Source organism: Pteropus medius, unplaced genomic scaffold (assembly GCF_902729225.1).
Source record: "Pteropus medius unplaced genomic scaffold, Ma_sr-lr_union100, whole genome shotgun sequence".
NCBI classification, from domain to species: domain Eukaryota; kingdom Metazoa; phylum Chordata; class Mammalia; order Chiroptera; family Pteropodidae; genus Pteropus; species Pteropus medius.
Genome location: NW_024349519.1, coordinates 13,841,948 through 13,863,481, shown reverse-complemented (window position 1 = coordinate 13,863,481; position 21,534 = coordinate 13,841,948). Strand labels below are relative to the sequence as shown.

The 21,534-nt window shown below is 37.8% G+C and overlaps 1 protein-coding gene across 2 annotated transcripts in view; it reads left to right on the top strand.

Moving 5' to 3' along the window:
* The window catches only part of RASSF8 (Ras association domain family member 8), a 96,613-nt gene that overhangs the window by 4,380 nt on the left and 70,699 nt on the right, over positions 1-21,534 (top strand). The window contains exon 1 of one of the 2 annotated variants that reach the window (XM_039882459.1): positions 21,183-21,276. The exons of the other annotated variant lie outside the window; for it this stretch is intronic. The gene's annotated coding sequence lies outside the window, so the exon portion shown is untranslated. Of the gene's footprint in view, positions 1-21,182; positions 21,277-21,534 lie in introns of those variants that run through there. 2 annotated transcript variants of the gene reach the window in all.

Here is a 21,534-nt window from a genome sequence, read left to right as displayed (position 1 = left end):
GGAACTTGGCAGTTGATTCTGATTCTTTCAGGATGTATTTCTTTGTACTCAACCTCTGGGTTTCCCCCAAAAGTTATACTATTTAGTGGTCTGGACTCTGAGTTTTTGCCAGCCAGAAGCTGGATACCCTTGGGTTGGGGGAGCAAGGAGGATTAAAGCAGCATTTGAAAGCTCCTATTATGTGCCAAGCTCTGGGCATAGGGCTCTCATAAAAGAGGAGTGAGTAGTCACCTGGTTAAAATCATGAAAAGGAATCTTAAGCTTTTCATACATTTGCTTCATTCTAGGAAATTGTCCCTGTTATGCCCTCATTTTCCCGCCTTTTATTTTCTAGTCAGGAAGGCATGACAAGATAGAGATCTCCTCTCTAGCCAGACCGTTTACCTTGCCTTGGTGCTTATTTAAACCTGATTTTACTTGTATAAAAATATTAGAAGTGGGGTACTCCTTCTAATATTTCAAATATTGGAAGTGGGGTACCTCTCTGAAGAGGGGTACACTATGTGATTTGCCTTTATGGTAGGCCTCTGTGCCCCGAGGACATTTGCATCACAAGTAGCCACCGCTGGAGAGAGAAGAAAGTTATGGTTGGGAGCCCTTGTTATTTTTCCCTCATGAATGTATGCTTACCGGTTACTTTGGGTGACCTTGAATAAGTAGCATGGAGCTTTTTAGAACCAATAATATTTATTATCTATTTATTTCACAGCCTTGCCATAGGATTTAGAAGACTTAGTTGGGGCAATTTTTTTTTTTTTTTGGTCACATTCAAATGTATCACAAAGCTCATTACAATTACAATTAACTCTGGTGCTGTCCAAATCTTGTGTATTAAGAAAAATACTTTGTGAGAGAAATTTGATTTCTAGCTGCACTTGGAACCAAAGTCTCATGCTCCCTCCCTCCCCCTGAACCAAGAGACCAGGATATAACTGGAACTTGAACACCGGAACCCTTTTAGAAACCCAGGGCTCTTGTCCCGGGAGATCTGGTATTGACACCCCTTTACCATAAATGGTCAAATTCATGGTCCTCCAAGTAAAACTTGCTCCTGCCCAGCACTTTTGCATACCTAGTCCCCCTAACCCCTTAAACACCCTTAACCTAATCCAGTGAGCAAGATGGGTTTGAGGCACTGTTAGGTCTCCCATTTTCTCGGTTGGCACTATCCCAATCAATAAACCTTTCCTTAAAAAAAAAAAGTTACTCAGTAGCAGTAGCATATGTCTTGCTCTTTGTTTTCATAATAAATCACATATACAGGTTGTAACAAGAGTTGTGATAGTTTCCACCAGGTTTTATTCATGAAGGGTGATATGTCCTGTCACTCTTGTTAACTGTCATTGGCTTCTGAGTGCTTAATCATGTTTATTTTTAATTCTAGATATTTTATTATTAGAAAATCACATTGAATTACTCTTCCAGATATAAATATATATGTTGAAAAAATTAATATTCCCTTTATGGATAGATATGAAATAGAAAAGTAAGATCTTACTCTTATTTTTGCTTAAAATATTTGAATAGATTTATAATTTCTAAAACCCTGCTGTAGAATTACTATTGAAAGATAGGTTAGGGATGTTTTGCAATGTTTAAGGTAATTTTTGACTATTTCTAAAGCAAGTTCTAATACCTGATGCCATTAAATGTCAGAAAACCTAAAGTTGCTTTTTTGTGCTATGTTTTCCTTTTCGAAATACATAATGACTTCTCTTATATTTCCTTTTTAAAAATGGCTTTATTGAGATGTAATTGACATGCAATAAACCATACACATTTAAATGCACAATTTGAGAAGTTTTGATCTATGTATATAAATATTAAATCATCACCAGAATCAAGCTGATGAACATATCCATCACCCTCCCCAAATTCCCTCATCCCCTTTATAATCCCTTCCCTTTCCCTCATCCCCTCCCTCCCAAATCACAGCTTTGCTTCCTGTCTCTATAAGAGCAGTTTGCATTTTCTAGATTTTTAAATTAATGGAATCATGTAATATACTCTCTTTTTTAGTCTTGTTTCTTTCACTTAGGACAATTATTTGGAGATTCATTCATGTGGAAATGTGACAGTAGTTCATTTCTTCTCATTGCTGAATAGTATTCTATCTTGTGCATATACAGCTATTTACCTGTGTACTTATTAATTGACATTTGAGTTATTTCTAATTTGGGGCTGTTTCTGATAAAGCTGCTATCAACATTTGCATACAGCCTATGTGTATGGACATGTGCAAGTTTTTGCGTGGACATAAGTTTTCAACTTCTTAAGTAAATACCAAGAGGCACAAATGCTGGATCACATGGTAAGAGTAGGTTTTGTAAGAGATTGCCAAACTGTCTTCCAAAGTGGCTGTATCATTTTGCATTCCTGCCAGCAGTGAATGAGAGTTCCTGTTGCTTCACAGTCTCACCAGCATTTAATGTCAGTGTTTTGGATTCTGGCCATTCTAATAGATGTGTAGAGGTATCTCGTTTTAATTTACATTTCCCTGATGATATATGTATGATAGGGGGCTTTTCATATGCTTATTTGCCATTTCTATACCTTTGACAAGATCTGTTAAGATGTTTGGCCCAGTTCGTTAATTTTTCATATTGGGTGAGTTATGGATTAAAGTTCATTTTCTACATATGAAAATCAAATTGTCCTAGCACTATTTGTTAAAAAGACTATTCTTTCTATTCTGAATTGCCTTTGCATCTCTGTCAAAATTTAGTTGTCTGTTATACCTTTTTTTATAGTATCAATTGACATTCATAGTGAATAGCACAAACTAAAGGAAAAGCAACTAAATCTAATACTTGATAATAAATGTGTTTTTGTCACATTTAATACAATTTCTAATTTCTTTACTGTAGCTTGATAGAAGCCTTTTCTACTCAAACATTTTTTTCCCCTCTGTTCTTTTCTCTTTTCATTATTTGCTATATATTTTAATGATAAAGTCTGGAGGTGGAGGGATGTACACAACTTATTCCTCTAAATTTTACTTATCTTTTCTGTTAATGACAATTATTTTACTGTTTTCTTTCTTCAAAAATCTCACAACCAAGGTCACATCCTCCATTTCAGTTTCTCTAGTCTCGATGATCTGTCTCTTCTGTTACATCCTCTTGAGTAATGGCATACTATACATATTGGAAAGAGTGCCCACTTCAGTTAAAACCCTGGATGGATGTGGGTAGCCTTGGAAAGGTTATGAGCTCATCTAGCCTCAAGTTTTCTGATTTTTAAATGGGGCTACTAATTTATCACTCAGGGCTGTTTTGGTATAAAAAGAGATGTTTATGTGTGTCCATATATATGGAAATGAATGTATATGAAGTATTTCACTGAAGAGTTAGTGTCTTTCTCCCTTACCTAGCTCTAATGAGCTCTGTATACATGTTCTGTCTGAACTGGAAATCTGAACAGGACTCAGTACTAACCCCTCCACAGTCTGACCATGCTGAAGGTCTGAGGAGCACTGGAGTTAGAGAGAACACTGTCAGTGTAGATCATCCAAGAGTGAGAGAAGAGCATTTGCTAGTTAATGAGGAAGAACCTCTTCATCCCCTACAGTCAGGAGTTGGCTCTCTCCAAGGCCTCTCTCCATCAGTAATCCTTTCTTCGTATTAAATTTCAATCTCACCTTCCATCAGTCTGGAAAGAAAATGCTCAAGTCTCTCCAGACATTGCTGCTTGTCTCCATCAGCCATCTTCTTATGGAGTTGCTTGTACTTAATGCTTCTACTCTATCACCTGCAAACTAACCCCCCAGCCAGCTACCATTTCTTAGACTCATTTCTTGCCACAGGCACCAATATCTTAATTGCCAAAATCAAGAGAATCTTTTCACCCCTAATATAACCAAAGATTTTTATAGCATTTTTACACTGTTGAGCTGTCTCCCTCTATCTTGAAACTTTTCCCTCTTGACTTTCTTGTCACCATTGTTTCTTTGTTAATTCATTCATTCAAAAATGAACTACCTACCCATCCATGCATGGACTGTAGCAGAGAACAAAACACGAAATTCCTGATCTCATGGAAAATGCACTCATCTGGGGGGAGTTGGATAATAAATGAATGAATAATTTTTACATTTTTTTATATGATGGTAAGTGATTTGGAGGAAATGAATGAAGCAAGATGAAAGAATTAAAAATGCTGGGGGTGGGAGTACAGGCATTATTTGATATCAGATAGGCGGGAAGTCTCACATGAGAGCACATTTGAATAGAGACTTTAATGAATCGAAGGAGCCACCCCTGTAACTGTCTGGAGGAAGACCACTTTAGGTAGAGGAAACAGTGAGTGCAGAGGCCCTGGAGCAGGTGCATACAGGTGTGCCCACCGCATAGCAATCACACCAGTGAGGCCAGGGGGCGTGTAGGGGACAGTAGTAGGAGATGAGATAGAAGAGGTACTGGAGGCCCATGTCTTTACTCTTGAGTGTGAAGACACTGGCAGGTCTTGAACAGAAGAATGAATGAATTGGAGAGTAGCATGGATTAGGCAAGAGCACAAACTCTGGAGCTGGCTGCATGGGTTAAAATCCCCGCCCCACACTTGCGCTATGACCATGGAGTAGTTCTGTAACTTTTCTTCGCTTCATCAGTAAAATGGGAATAGTAATGATACCTATCTCATAGTGTTGTTGTGAGGATTGAATGTGGTCATATTTGTAAAGAACAGCATGGCAGATAATTATTATAAAAGTTTTTGTTGAATAAAATTAATAAAATTGAAAAGGCTCACTTTACTGCCCTGTGGAAAGGACTTTGCCAAGGGGAATTAATAGAAGCCGGAAGCCAAGACATGGAAACAACCTAAGTGTCTATCAATGGATGAATGGATAAAGAAAATATGGAATATACATACAATGGGACATTCAGCCAGAAAAAGGAGGAAATCCTGCCATTTGTGACAACACGGATGGACTTCAAAGCATTATACTAAATGAAATACGTCAGAGAAAGACAAACACCGTATGATCTCACTTATACATGCAATCTTAAACAACAACCACCACCACCAAACTCATAGATACAGAGAACAGATTGGTGGTTTCCAGAGGCGGGGGGATGGGGGAGTATAGAGGCGTATGGGTGAAATGGGTGAAGCGAGTCAAAAGGTACGAACTTCCATTTTTAAAATACATAAGTCCTGGGATGTAATGCACAGCAGAGTAACTTGTATAGCATGGTGACTTAATAAAAAGAAAGAAAAAATAAAGACTAGAAGCAGGAAGACCAGTTAGAGCATGATTGCAATAATTCCCACAAGGGATGACTTAGATGAGGTGGGGTTGTATTTTGGACATGGTAATGACCTATTGGTTGGAGGATCAGATCTTTTCCTCCCATCTCTGACCTTTCAAAGACTTCTTTGCTGCCTCCCACTCTCCCCTTTGACCAGGAGTTCTCAAATAGGGTGGTACTATTTATAAGTATGTGGGGGCATTTTTTGGTTGTCACAGGGACTAGGTTGTGGGTATTGCCAGTGTTTAGTGGGCAGGGGCTAGGCCTGGGGTGCTCAGCATACTTCACAATGAAGATTTGTTCCTTGCAATTTGCTAGTAGTGTCCTGGTTGAGAAATGCTGCTTTAGACCTTCTTCCCACCTCCCCTCACCACCCCTTGGTCCAGGATCTCTTAACCTGCAGTCCGGTGTGGGCAGCAGGGGACCTATAAGCTGCCTGATATTTTTTTTCCCAAAATGTTTGTTTATGTACGTTATGGGGTGTGTGTGTGAAAATTTTCATCAAGTTCTCAAAAGTGCGCATATCCTAAAGATGTGAGAATTCCTATTATGAGTGGTCTCACCCACTTTCTTTATTTTTTCTGCAACTGGGATGGTGATGGACTTCCAGATCTGTTCCTACCGTGCTCTGCACTCTGACTTCTAGACCAAGTTGTTTGAATATACAACTGATCATCCCGTTGTATATTCAAAATGGAAAATACCTTTGAAGATCTCTTTTCTCTGTTCGGGCTAATAATTACTGCCTAGTTATAATAGGTATAGATAGGTTAGCCATTTTCACTTTCAGTGCCATTCATCCTTTGACCTTCAGCGTTACAAATATTTATTCCATATGCAAAAAGAAAACTATTTTTCACCACTCTCTTATTTTTATAAGCACTCTTTTTGTTTCTATCATAATGGTGTATCTTTTTATTAGCATTTTAAACATGTATCATACTTTTGCATTATCAGATGTGATTGGGTTAATAATATTTGTAAAATACTTCAAAACATATTTAAATACAAGAAACACATTCATCCACAGACTAATGAACATGAAGGTGCCCACCAGGCAGAGTTTTCAGAGTGTGGCTCAGGCCGGTGTTTGTTCTCAGCTGTACAGCTGTGATTTGAAAGCTCAGGAATAGAGGAGTCAAGATTCCTTGCATGTCACTTCCCTGCTATCCTGTGGGAAGCAGAATTTATATTTGATTGTCCACCAACTATAAATTCTTCAGTGGCAGGAACTTTTCTGATTCTCCTTGGATCCTTGGGCTATGGCACTATTAGTTGTTGATTGAATTCACTGTGCTGGCTGCTTTTTACACCTTCAAAGGGAGTCATGCTAAACTGTTTCTAAGCATTTCACGTGCAGACTAAACAAAGAGTTTGGAATATGGCTGACTAAAACATTCATATTACATGGACGACAGAGGTGATACTGAAATCTAGGTTGGTAGGACTGGAGATTTTACTTGGTTCTGAAAACACTTCAACAAATAAGTACCTATCATGTTCAGGAGTAAGGTTCTCTGGAGCATATGAAGAGGGGTGATGTGGTCTGTGCTTTGAGGAAGCTTATTATTGAGCAGTGAGGATGTGATAAGTATATAATCACATATGGCAGAATGTGACATAATATATAATTTTATAAATATATAAAGCAGAGTATGAAGAGAGACTGGCTAAGTGACTTAAAGGGTAAAAGTATTCACTACAGCAATATTTATAATAATAAACATTGGAAACATCTAAATGGTTGATAAATGGTTAAATAAATTATGGTATAGGCACCAAATAGAATGTAATACAGCCATTAAAAGTATTTATGAAGAACTTACAGTAATTTGGGTAAATGTGTACATTTTTATGTTAGGTGAAATGTCAGAATATAAACTTAAATATATAGTGTGATCATTTTTTTTTTTTGTAACAGGTATAACAAAAGGAAAAAAAGTCCCGGGAAGAAAAAACACACCAAAATATAAACATTGCATCTGACTTCAAGTGTTTTGTATATAATACGTGTGTGTGTACACACACACATATGTGTGTAATACACACTGAATATACCCATACAACAAGTGCCCAGGTTAAGAAATAGAACATTATCCACATTCTTACAGTCTCTCTTGTTCCCCTAACTTCTAATGGCATTTCGTAATTTTGACTGTTTTTTGTTCCTTATATAAATGAAATCATACAGCTTGTACTCTTTCGTATCTGATTTTTTACTCAACGTTGTCTGATTCATCCATATTATTTATAGTTGCAGATTGTTCATTATTATTTATTGTGGATGACTTTTAATCTTACTTTTTCATCTTTTTATACTTAAAAAATTTTTCCAAAATGAGCATATATTAATCAGAAAAAAGATTTTTTTTTTTTTTAAGAGGCAAAGGCAAGTTTGTTTGTAAAGTGCTTAGGCAGCTTGTCCAGTTCAGCTAGACTGTGGGACGTGTGAAAGAGAATAAGTTGGAGCTGACTTGAAACAGATGCAGTGCCACGTAAACTCAGTGTCATAAGAACCAAATTGTTTTGTCATTTAGTAGTTATGGGACTGTGGACACATAATTTAATCCCTTTGAGCTTCAGTTTGCTCATCCATTGGTCAGCTGGGTGTGATAGTATCTTCCTTAGAAACTGGTCATGAGGATTAATTTGAGATAGTGAATCTGTGAAAAGGTCTGCTAGTTGCCAAGATCCTTCATTTAAAAATCCGGGTGGGTGTTCAGGGAGGGAACTTAAGTCCAGTTGCCATTAATTTTCTCTGTGAAGTGAAGGGTGGTGGTTATTTATAAGTTCAAAGCACATGGCTTTGAGGTGGGGGTTTGAGCAAAGCAGAGAAGCTTTGGGGCAGGCAGCCCCTGCGTGCTCAGTGAGAGGGGTCCAGGGAGAATGGATGAGGAGCTAGGCAGTGTTGAGGGACCAGCTGAGGTTGGAGCATAAACATGGATGTAGTGTGTTTTTCTTCCAGAAGATTTGCTTATGATGTTTTATTTGGACTAATATTAAACCAATTTTTCCTGATCATACCAGTGGAAGAGGTAGAAACATAAATAAAGGGGAAAGAGGAAGAAACCCCACTGACACATACATGAGCAATGCCTTGGCTAATTTACAAAGAAAACACTGTTTAAAGGAAGCCTCTGATTTAAAATGTGAGTGTTATAGCAATCCATGGTGGTCTGGAACTTAGGATATCTTTTCCCAAGAATGTTTACACTAAAAAGGAGGACTAAGATTTTGGTCTAGCCCATAAAAGTCTATAAAACAGGCAGGGAATTTTTACTGATATTATGTTTTCTAGCTCTGAGAGCCCTAAAATCACTAGCAGTTTTAACTATTTTAGATTCTGTAAATAGAATAGGACTTGATGGGCCAACCTAGAGAACCCCATTCTTTGCTGGTATTGTTTCTATGGAAATAATACTTAGGAGTGGTGAAAACTGCTGGGGATGCACTCCAAGCTTGTCTGCCTCTTCCAAATAAATGATGAGTGACCACTCCATCCAGAACCCCATACAGTGAGTTTAGCTATTTGTAGATAAATGACATTGGTAGATTGGGTGGCTCCTTTACTCCTCATTGGTCCATTTAGACAGTATCTATTGATTGTTTATGGGCTGGATATGAAAAAAAATGTTTATAAATAGTCTTTTCTCCCAGGTACTTTTTATCTGGAACAGACACTTAAAGAAATAAGTTTTAGAATGTGATAAATAAAATAGAGATGTGGGCTTCTGGGGTGGACTTGGAAGTGACTCCTCTGGAAAGATGTTCATAAGGCTGCCTGAGGAAATCAGGGAAGATGTAGGAGGAAAATTCACTCTTAAGCTGACTTCAGAATGAAAAGGCATTTTGGAGGAGGATACTCCATACAGATAGAACAGTGGGCACAAAGGCACAGTATGTAAGGGAGAACATGGTCTGCTGGAGCACTACAGATAGTCTCGATATCACTAGTTAGATGTATGCAATGGGACGGCGTGGCCTGACAATAGGAATAATTCCCCTCACCCTTGGGGGAAAGGATATCACATTGTCCTAGAGTTTGTTTAGCATTTTGCTGTTTTTTTAGCTAGATTTTTCTATCTCTTTTTCTGTCTCTGTCTTAAGATTTCTACTTAATTCAGATTTTACATTAGTAAATATCAGGATTGCTTTATAATTAACTGGGGCTTAAAGTACTGCTTAGTGTCATCCAATACAGTGTATTGAGATCACCTTGTTTATATTCACAACACAAGCATTTATGAAGCACATGTGTCGAAGAAATTATGCTTGCTGTGGATGGTATTGCAAACATAGGAAATGACCCTTGCCTCTCAAGAAGCTTATAGTCTTGCTAGCAAAGCAGAACTTGAACTTTCAAAAGCCCTATTTGTAAATAAAGATAATAGGTATGGGAAAGAGGATGGCTTATTACTTACAACTGTGGGAAGTAGAGAAATCTGTTTAGAAGACAGTGCACTCTGATCAAAGACCAAGGACCAAAAGAAATAATGATTAGTGGACAGTAGTAGAAAGGTGGGGCGAAATGACTGGGGAACTAGGAAGAGGCTATCATGCCTGGTGGACCATGGTGGAAGCTAGCCCGGGAGCATGGATGTGCAAAGTACCATTAGGAGGTAGCACAGTGTCTAGTGTCACCCAATATGGTATTATTGCTGGGAGTAGAGAGAAATGGGGCTGAAAATGTGGCTAGGGCCAGGTCACAAGGGTCTTATATGCTGCACTGAGGAATTTGGACTTTATTCCAAGGCAGTAAACTTTTATGAACAAGTCTCGTCTTCCTCTCCTACCAGCACCTCTGTCTCTAATCTTCCTTCCATCTGCTGTCATAATCCTGACATCATGTGAAAGGGACTCTCCGGGTTTTGCACAGATTACCAAGAAAGTTGTGATTTTGATGCCGAGTCTTAGGATGTTTCCATAGTCAACAGCTTATTCCCTTGGTGTTGCTTCTCCTCGCCTTTGATTTTTGCAGTACACTATTTAATTTTCCAGCCACTTTTGTGTCATTGTATCATTTGATTCTTAACAGCTGTTGGAAATAATCAGATCAATTTATAGATAGGGAAATCAGCTCAGAAAGCCTAAATGAATAGCCAAAGATCATTCAGCAGTGAGTGTTCAAGTTGAGATTAGAAACAGCAACTTCATGACCCAGTTTGGTCCAGGATTCCTTCTTTTAAGTCAATATGTGATGGCCTTCTACTTCTGTGACTCAGACTACCAATGGTTTAAGCCAGCCATGTTTTATGGCATCGAGAAGATGTTTGCATGGATTCATCCCTGTTGGATGTGACTTAAGTATTTTGAAATGCCTGAGATTATGGGTTATATCTGTAATCATTACACAGAAAGAAACTTATATGGGAATTTTCCCATAACCATCTCATTATTTATTTTTTCCTCTATATAAGGAACAGCCTAACTTCCTATAAGCCTCTTTCATTCTACTGATCATTTTGATTTTTTTTCTTGGACATAATCCACCTAAATCATTAAGAGTTTTTCTTCTTGACTTCATATATTTAGCAAGAAAAAGTTTTTCCATCTTTCATGTATTCAGCAAGCTAACAAAGTGTGTAGTTAAATAAGTTAATGTTGTAAATCATTTTTAAGCAATACGACTTGCTGACTTAAGTGTACAACTTAAAATATTCGTAAGACAAAAAAAAATTGAGAATCAAGTACAGATGACCCTTGAACAATGCAGGTTCAAACTGTGTGGGTCAATTGAAAAGATTTGTGTATAAGTGGCTCTGCACAGTTCAAACCCACATTGTTCAAGGGTCAACTGTACACTCTTTAATTTTGCTAAGAGCAAAAGAGTTGGCCTTGTAAAAGTCATGATTAAAAACAGCTAGGTTGTGAGACAGCAACAGTATGGGCAAAAATACTAGGCTTTTTTTTTTTTTTTTTTTTAAATTCAGGACCACTGATAACACATACTAACCTATAGAATTCCTATAGAGATGTGGTAGCGTTGATCCTTGGAGGAACTTGGAGGTGGTTGTACCATATTCTCTTTCCAAAGAGCAGTCACTGAAGAACAGAAGTGGAAGGTCAAATAGTGGTAGGATGTGAGACTAGTACTTGTGACACTCCATAGTTCAAAATCCTCAGCCGCTTTCTGTTGATAGTAGGATCAAGCATCAATTCATCTGTCCTTTCTTCTCTGAGGGAGTATAGAGATGGAGCATAGCGTTTCCCAGAGTCTGATAACAAAGGCACAGGAGAGATAATAGACAAAAGTAAGTATTTGTTTATCAGCACTGAGTGAATGCAATTTAGTGGCAGTATGTTAGTGACAGTGAGTTTCAGACCTGTTGTGGAAACAAAGATGAAACTCTTCTAACATTCTATTTAAAAAAAAAAAAATATATATATATATATATATATATGTCTATATAGAGATATATAGAGAGAGAGATATAGAGAGAAATATATATAGAGATATAGATGTATATATAGTTGAATATGCAGAGGCTTCTGAGCTTCTGATGGAGCCGATCTGGAACACTTAGTTCAATTCTAAGGTCAAATCGAGTTATTTTTAAGCTCCTAAATGACTAGGACTGGGCCTAAATATAATACCCTTATATTTCTGGAAGTCAGACTTCCCAGTCTCACCTGTCTTATAAGAGCACCTTCAATGGCAGTCACAAAACCTTCATGCTCCGTCATTTTTATCTTTATTAATTCTTATTTCATATATTATCTCTGTACATAATATTCGTATTATGTATTATTTGTATAATACACAAATTGTATTAATAATGATATGTTAATAAGTAATAAGCACAAAACCTGTGTGTGTGCATGTACTTATTGTGGAGGGGGTCCAGAAGCGACAGAATGAGGGCCTTAAAAGCAGGCACGTAGATAAAACTAACATACAGGAAAGAGGCATGACAAGGCCAGCATTCTTCAATTTCAAAGCATAGTCAAAAAGGTTGTAATAATATTGCACATGATTATGGTGCCTTACAGTTTTCAGATTATTTGCACATCTTTTAAGTCATTTGGTTGTCACAGCAAACCTGTGATGGTAGGCTAAACATCATTCACGTTCTCTATGCAAAGTTAAGTCATAGGAAGACCATGCATTGTATAACATAACAGGTATCCAGACCATTCTTCCGCAGTCGGCTTGGTCTTGCTCAATTCTGAGGTATTTTTTTAGGGGGAATCAGTAGATAATGATATCTACCAAAGAAGCTTGGAACAGGCAGGAGTCACCTACTCCCTTATACAACCTCACTGACAGTTTATAAAGAAAACAAGTTTTGACTAAACTACTACACAAACTGATAATTTTTAGATAAACATTCCCTAGTCAGTAGCCCAAAAGGGTTGATACAACCTAATTTATAAGCTTGGTGAAGTCTCTGATCTTTGTTTTTAGGTGTTCTGATATACATTTCAAGGATTATTTACTTAAGCAGACAACAGGATGGCTGAGGAAAGATTCTTGTTCTTTTAGTTGACATCAGGGATTCTGGCTTTATCGGATCTTATACTCTGTTCAGTCGATGGTGAAAGTGTCTCGAAAACATTTTAGCATGCCTACATACTTGCCTACATCTTTTAATTTCACCCATGTGATCCCATTTCTGATATTCATCATGCTAATTAGCAAGCTGCTGAATGCACCAAAGAAAATCCATCCAGTAAGTAATGAGCAAAGTGCCCCCAAAGTATTTGTCTGTCGTAACCGCTTCCGAAGTATGGGCTTCCTGGTGGGAGCCCACCAGATCCACCCTTGGGCACCCTCCTACTACCATTAGAGTTATTGCCTAACCTAAACAGTGTCACAGAATATCACAGACTGTATATGCTGAAATAATTTATTTTTTGAGTAAAAAACAAATTTTACTCAAAAAATAAATTACAGATATTGAAACACATCTAGGTCATTGAGATATCTAGGGAGGTTTCATTATTATTTGTTCATTTTGTTTAATAAAATAGAGACGTGTACTTTTTAAGCACATTAATTTGAGTATAGAATAGTCTTAACAAAATATGTAAAGTAGGTTTGTGACGATGTTATTTTTCCATATTAATGCAGCGTGCATACAGCGTTTGTGTTTTATATCTGTTTACTGGATATTTGCATATTTATCAACTTCATACAGCTCAAAGACAAAGATTTATATTGCTGAGGTAAGGCTAAAATTTTGACGCCCACGCATACATACCAATACTTTAAACAAGCTACAGCCTGGTGAATGGTATGTGCAAATATTTACACACTCAAGCATGAAGATGCCTTTTGGTAGTTAAACTTAACATAGATGATTTTTTTTAGATAGGTTGGAATGTATTACCTATGAAATAAATGTGAGGCAGTGGCATGCATATATATCTTTTTTCTTCTAAATTTTAACATAAATTTAACCTGTATGTAGCTATTATTTGAAGCTATCCCCAAAGATAAAAGTATATTGAATTTTCCACTCTCCTTTCCCATGTGTGGTGGTAGTTAACACATGTAGCAGTTGAAGACCAATTGCTACATAAGCTTGTCCTGGAAACAGGTAGAATAAGAGAGTGAAACAGGGGGGAGCTCTAGCAGCTGGCCCAGTCAGGAAAAGAAGGCAGAGAGAAAAAATGAGAGCAATGCCCTCGCTGAAAGCAAAGGGGATAAGCCTCGAGAACATAAGAGGTGGCCAGGAGTATTGAAGCTGAAGATGGAAGTCAAGTCCTTGACTTCCGGCAACAAGGAGATCATTGATGATCTTTTCAAGAAGAATGAGGTAAACATTGAGTATGAGGTATTGTAGGCTGATGTTTAAATAATAATGGTTATTTTATTTATAATAACATCTGAATGCTTGTCATATACCAAGTCCTTAAGCACTTTACGTGTATTAACTGATTGGAATCTCACAGCAACCTTGTAGAGTCTATACTTTCTTATCTTCCATTTTACCTATGCAAAAATGGAGGTACAGAATAATTTGCCAAACTTAGAGTAGGAAAAGTGGAACAGAGCTAGGATTCTAACCCAGGGTGGCTCCCCCACTGTCGATTTTAACTACCATTCCATGCTAACGCTCTGCTGTAGAGGAAAGAGTTTGAGTATTTTCGTGTTCTTTGTTAAGTGATGGTAACAACAAGGAGACAGTCCTCACCTCTGAATTTTTATAAGGCTGGTGGGGGAGACGGATCCACAGCATGCGCAGTGTTTTCTTTACTGTAGTGAAAGTTTGTAGCAGGTAGAGTCAGGACACAGGAAGGTAATGGCTAGATTTTAATTGGAAGTTAGGGAGGAATCAGGGAAGGTCTCCTAGAGAAGGTGACCCTTAACTGAGGATAACAGTGGCAAAATTCAGAGTGGTGGTTTAAAAACTTTAGGTATGAGAAGCTAGATTTCATCCTTATGCCTACTTCTTTCCATTTTCATCAAATTTTTTAGGTACCTTTCCCCCCAGTTAAAAACTGATTTAAGCAAACATACCATGTGTTTAAAAGTCTCCAGTAGATTTGTCTCATTTAACCTGCAAATGTGAACATTTTTCTTTTATTTGTTTTGACTAAGTGGGTCAATATACTTCAATACAGCATTCTTTTTAGAGAAGGTAAACCAAAGATTTCCTTCACATATTCTATTTTAAGAAACACACACATACACATAACAAAATGGGTAGTATTTTTGGTTTTGAAAAAGTAATAAAGAGAATGTAATAACTATTATGTATGAAAAAGGGATACTGTAATAAATAAAATTCCTAACTGGGGCAGGTCATGGTGGATAGTCACACCCCAGGCCTATAACTTCTTCAGTGAAAGGTTTTTAATCCAGCTCTGCCCATTGTTCTTATGCATCTAGGTTAACACACCTTTTGAAATACCAGAAGTAATACTCTTTAAGGGGATATTAACCCTCAAGAGAGCACACAGTCTTAACTATTCTGTAAACTAGCCCCGCCTAGCTTTCTCCCACTTGCATGTAATCTTCCTTAAGTTCCCTCCTTAATTCCAAATGCATGAAAGAAGCTTCCAGCTGCCACTTTGTGGAGCATTTAAGATCTTTCTGGCATTGTCAGTTTGGGCTCAGATAAACTCATAAAAATTCTCTGTGGGTTTGGACGTTCTTATGTACTGTTATGCTTCTTGTGTAGGTTGGGAAAGACATGTCCATAGTCATTTCTGTGCCTTCATTAAAACACCTTGTAAGAAATGAAATTCTTTCCTAAATGAGAACAGAGAAATCAACAAAGGAAATCTCGCAGGCCCCTTCTGAGAGACTTTCAATGCTTTACAGATGCCCTCTCTCCATTAAGCTATTATGTGATTTAGCTGAATTGTTTATATAATAGTTTTGTTACCTGTTCTTTAAAAACAAGCACATTATAACTTTTTTAAAACTCGAATTCTAGAAACAAAGGTTTTTAAAATTTTTTATTGCACTGGCTCACTGTTAGTTTTATTTTGGAGTTTGTCGACCTAAATAACTAAGTGCATATGACATGTACAAGGGTGTGCTGGGCCCTTTACCCACTTTTCATTTGATCTTCACAACTCTAAACGGTAAATTTTTGCATTTTGTGAATGAGAAAATAGGTTTGGAGAGATTTTTTAAATAAAACTTAAGAAAGTTAACTAAGCATCCAGTGGGAAAAGCTAATGTGAGAGTATGAGGCCAACATAGGGAGAAAAATAAGAGATGAGGCAAAGCGTTGCAAGTGAGCAAAAGAATGAGAGATCATACAGATCAATCAGCCAGTAGACTGACCTGATGTGGTCAGTCTAGAGGCTCTCTGTCTAGGGTCTAGAACTCCCGAGGCTCTGGTGGTGTACAATGCCCTAGTCGTACACCACCAGGATGTGTTTAGCCTTGTGTGTATGGTGGGGGGTATTTATTACAAATGCTTTATGGCAGTGTTTGCAAATTAATTACAGCAATCAGGCAGATGTCATTAAAGGGGGGAGTGGGTGTAAAGGATGGTGGTTAAGACTGTGGCAAATTGGAGTACTGAATTACCTAAAGGGGACCCTGTTGCCACTCAACTCCAGCTGATTGCTGCCCTTAGGAAATGTGGGTGGACCAGCATTTGGAAAATCTTAAGGTGTTTTTTTTTTTTTTCAGAGAAGCCATCCATATATCTAGATTTTTTTGGAATGATTTCCATTTAAAAAAAAAACAAAAAACAAAACATCAAAAGCACTATGTTGGCCATACAAAACACTTAAAATAAGTGGGTTTGTAATTTAAATTCTATCGATGTCTTCCTGTTAGCCAGTGGAAGTAGGATGGGCTTAGTACTGAGTTTTTAAGTTCGTGAGAGGATTTCTTGGCTACTGAGCTGGCTGAGCCCAGGCAAGAACAGTAGTTATAAATGCCCTAATTTTAATTTTTGCATCACAGGAGATGTATGTAGATGTCAGACTGTTTTGATAGTCTCATTGCAAGAATAATTTAAATTCAAACTAATTGTTTAAAACATGAAATGAGATATTTCAACTCGGTGAATTTTTGTATAATTTAAAATCTATTAAAACTTTCATTTTAAACATGAAAGATATCAAATTGCCTGCTTTAACAGTGTATTAAACATAATATTTGGGGGAAATGTTGAAGGACAATATTAGCATATTATCCTATAAATAGATTTTGTTCTGTAGGAAATAGGCAATGAATAGGTACGTTTTAGGGGCAGCGTAAGGAGATAACTGAGACAGTTACTTTATTAAAAGAGGAAAGAGGTGTATTGTCAGGGTGACATATGTCCTGGTTTACTGGATCAGTCCTGTTCACTCCTGTTGTGCCTAGCATAACAATAGCATCTTTCATCTTCGATGATAAAGTATATAATGTTAATGTCACTCTATATAATGTTAATTTTTTTTAGTTGCTGGTTCCTTTCTCATAGAGTGGCATGCGGCAGATATGCTGAATGACCTTGCTGCTTCTTGTAAAATTAATCACTGAAACAAAGGCTAAACCAGTCTTCACCTTAGAGTGACTCTGCTTTCCCTGCAGGATCTTTGCTGTTGCTGTCAGGGTTTTACTTGTCAGCACCATCTAAAGCATGATTGATTATTTCTATATTATAGTTTTCAAAGGCATTCTCCTTGCTAACTTTAAGCTACTCTTAAGTCTGTATCAAATTTGATCTGTGGCATGTGAGAAAGGCATAGCAATCTCCATTTCAAGGATCTGTATACTATATATACTTCGGTTTAATACCAAAGAGCATGATTGCTGGGTCCTATGGAAAGAGTATGTTTAGTTTTGTAAGAAACTACCAAACTGTCTTTCATTTTGCATTCCCACCAGCAGTGAATGAGCGTTCCTATTGCTCCACTCTCACCAGTATTTGGTGTTTTCAGTGTCTTGGATTTTGGCCATTCTAATAGGTGTGTGGTGTCTTGTTTTAATTTGCCATTTCCCTGATGATATATGATATAGAGCATCTTTTTATATGTTTGTTAGGCATTTTCACATAAAAGTATCCTTTTCCGTTGAGAAGGAATTGGTTTTATCCCCATCTTACGATGTGGAATTTGGGCCAGGGTGGCTGAAATTAATATTTCAGGAAGAGAAGGCCTTCCTTCCAGGAGAACAAGCTGCGAGTCCTAGCTAGAGGCACTTTGGCACGGCGGTTAGGAGCCCGGACCGCAATAGACAGGGCAGGGTTCATATACAGACTTTCCCATATACCATCTAGATGACCTGGGTCATATGTTTAACCACCGTGCCTCTTGCCTTGATACAAAATGAAGAAAATCCTTATTTCATGGAATTGTTATGAGAAATAAATGAATTAATATGCATGAAGTAGTTAGAACAGTGGCTTGGCACATAGAAAGTGCTATTAGGTGAAGTGTTTATGCAAACATTTTCCTAACTCTGGCTTGTAGCAAGTGATTCTCCTGGTCTCTGTGACGCTGTAACAGAGCCAGCCCTTAGTCTTAAAGGGGTAAGATAGGTATATCCGGTCTCATTTCCCCCACATTCCAGGTTGAGTTCTCCCCCACCCAGAAGATGGGGTGGCCATGATGATTTTTGTTCTTCAGGTCATCCTCCTCCAGAATCCTGCATCTCCCAGGGTCATAAAGATGTTTCCAATGTTAGTTATTGAAAGGCACATCAGGTGCACTTATTCCCAAAAGCTTGCTCTGCGGATGAGAAACTGAGGATCCAGGAGGTTATGACTTCCAAATTCGCTTCACAGCATAGATAGGGTGAGGGTGTTTGCTGTTGTCTCTGCTTACCTCCAGAATGTGTAGAAGACAAAACCAGTTTTCTTTTCAGAGCCTTGATTTTATACAATATGAATGACCTCACATTTCTTGGATCGGCTGGCCCATTAAGGCTTGTGGGTTTCACGTGCCCTTTTGGGCCTATGATATGTAGCCTGCTGCCAGTTTCCAAGTCAGCAAGGGCAGCTTGCCTCTTCTGTGAGCATCTCTGCTGGCTGCTCCTCTTAACCCGGTTTCTATCTAAATTGTGCAGGGATTAGACATCTTTGGGCTGCTTCTGTGTGTTTCATTTCCATGATATCCTACTGGCTATACAAGTTAACTCTGCTTATTGTGGGAAGAAAATACACAAGGGTGTGAAGACCAGGAGGCCAAAATCTTTGGCAGCTACCTTGGAGGATGGCTACCATAATAGGAGAGTACCTAATCTTTAGCATATTTAGAAGTGTTGGTGAATGTTCAAATAACCTATTAATTGTATCAGAAATAATATAATTATTGGAGTAGAGAGGCTTCCAATTTTTATCCTTTCCTTTTACCCCAAATTGTACATGTTGGTTATTGGCCCATTTCAATTACGTATGTGATAAGTAATGATTAATTTGGATGAGGGAGGGTTTCCAGTAGATGTGAGACATTTGAGTTATCTCTTGGAAGGTGAGTTGGAGTTCGGTCAACACAAAAAGTTGGCTCTGGGCATGAGAGACGATTGAGGCCTCACAAGGACTAGAGAAGTGAGGACAAGTATACAGTAGCCTGAGTTCCTCACTTCTTGTCAGGTTTGGGATTTCCCACAAGTATTCCAAGCATATCCCAGGATACCAGCAGGACTGGGACACTTTCCATCCCATCCCAAAGAGATTTGACTCATCCAGAATTTTACAATTATAAAAATCTAAAAAGGAGAGGTTTTAGTGTCAATATATATAAGTTAATATCATGTAGAATTATATACGAGAGAATAAGATCATAATCTTGGCCTTTAAAGTGTCTGGCTCTTATAATTATTTTATGGACAAAAGAAGATAATGGTTATCTCAGTTTTAGAAACACCTTCTCAACTTTCCTACATCTAAAAGATTTTCTTGAAAACAAAACTGAAAAGAGAGATGAGGCTTTAAAGAAGAAAAGATGGGTAGGAAAAGAGATTTTTATTTAAATAAATAAGAATTGCTTTGCCAACCAGGCTGGATTCCAGACAGCTTCTAGGCCCAAGGGTGGGAATTAGGGTTGTTGGTATATTTAGCCTCTTCCCTCATAATTCTGAATTCATCACCCAGTCCTCTCTCCCAGCAGGGTTGGACCTTCATTGCTTTCTGGATGACATCATGCTCCATGGACAGACCCTTTTACCAAGGCAAATCAGCCTCAAATGTGTATCTTCCCTCTAGCTTCTTTAGGAAATAAGTAGTTGAAGCTACAAGGCTCTAACCCATACGATGTAAGAGGATGAAACAGGAATTCTTTGATATCTAGTTGGCTTAAAGCCTGTTTGTTCCCATTAGAAAAAATGTGACCACTACTCTCTTTTTGAAAAAAAACTTGGAAGCATGCACTAATGTACCTTTGCACTCCAGCTCTAACACTATGTAAAAACTAATCCGGAAACGAATGGCATTTTTATAACAACTGTTAAGTTATATGAAGTGTTAGTCTAGTAACCGGACTTGGAGACAGTGTCCCCATTCAGGAGCATAGCGGCTGGGCATGGAGGACCCCGCTGCGCAAGGGCAGCTTTGGACTGGCTTCCCCCTGCCTTGGTTGTGTTTTAAATTTGTATATTTTTCTGCTAGTTTGCATCAGATTTCGAGTCCACAAGCTCTTTCTCCTTACACTATTTCTAATTTGATACTTCATATTATTTCATAACTAAGAATTTGATTATAACTTGTTGGGGGGGCATTTTCTCTTCATAATAAAAGTAGTTCAGTTTCTTGCTATATTAAAAAAAAGTTGACAGAAGATGGTCTTGTTACTAAACTAAATGTTTCTATAAATAAATGCAGAAGCATCTGTTAAGGGCATAGTCTGAATGTAGCAGACATAAGAATTGCGTCAATTCTCGTCTTGTAGCCAAGATTTCTTTCTTAGGCTTTCTTTATAACTAATGTCATGGCAGGGTTTCACATTCTCACAGGATTAGGCAATAGAATGGTCAAAAGAACTGGTGCCAAGTTACCCTCTTTCTTAGGTCAGCCAGTGGTCGAGCTTGGTACTCACCAAGGAAAAGTGTGGTGTGTTTTTGTTTTTATTTTTTAGGACTGAAAACCTGAGCTCTCTCCTGCAACTTCATTTTTAGGCCCTAGCTTTAGGCAATTTTCCAAATGTCTAACTGCTAAACTGCTTTCAAGAAATTATTGTGGCGTTGCAGGGAGCTTTGGTCAAGAGAAAAAGAAGGCTTACTTTTTCCTAGAACACCCTGGGCCCATCAAATGACCATTTTAAGAAACAACTGAAATTCCTTTTTCAAAGGCACAAAAATATGAATTGAAACCAAACCAAACAAACCCACCCGACAAGTCCTACAATTCAAATGACTGAAGGGGAGGGTTGGAAAAGGGAGGAAAAATTTTTGGGAAAACTATTTGAAGCTGAAAGCTTGTGTATTTTGCTCTTTAATGATTATGAGTTTTAGCATTTAGCATTTAGCATTTAACGATTTAGCATTTTTAAGATAAAAATTAGCCAGGCCTGTAAGAACACTGTGTACCTTTTCAGGTGCCTGTGTATCTCCTCCTAGAATACCTATCTGGTGCTCCACCCTTCCTCAGGACTACCTCACACTCCTGTTTGGGAACTCCAGCACAGCAAGGTGAGTCTGTAAATTTGTACTCTACACACATCCTAGAAGAATATCACTTACAGTAACTTAAAAAAAAAAAAACTTTTTAAAGTTTGGGAGACTTTTCGAGATTGTGTTCACTGGTGAACTCTTAAGAAGTCATCATTTGTAAACCCTTTATTTAGATAAGTTTAAGCGTGGTTAGTGATGGTAACTAATACTAGCATCATAAAACATGCTTTGGGTTCCACATTTGAAGTCCAAAGCAAAATTTTGCAAATTGGTGTA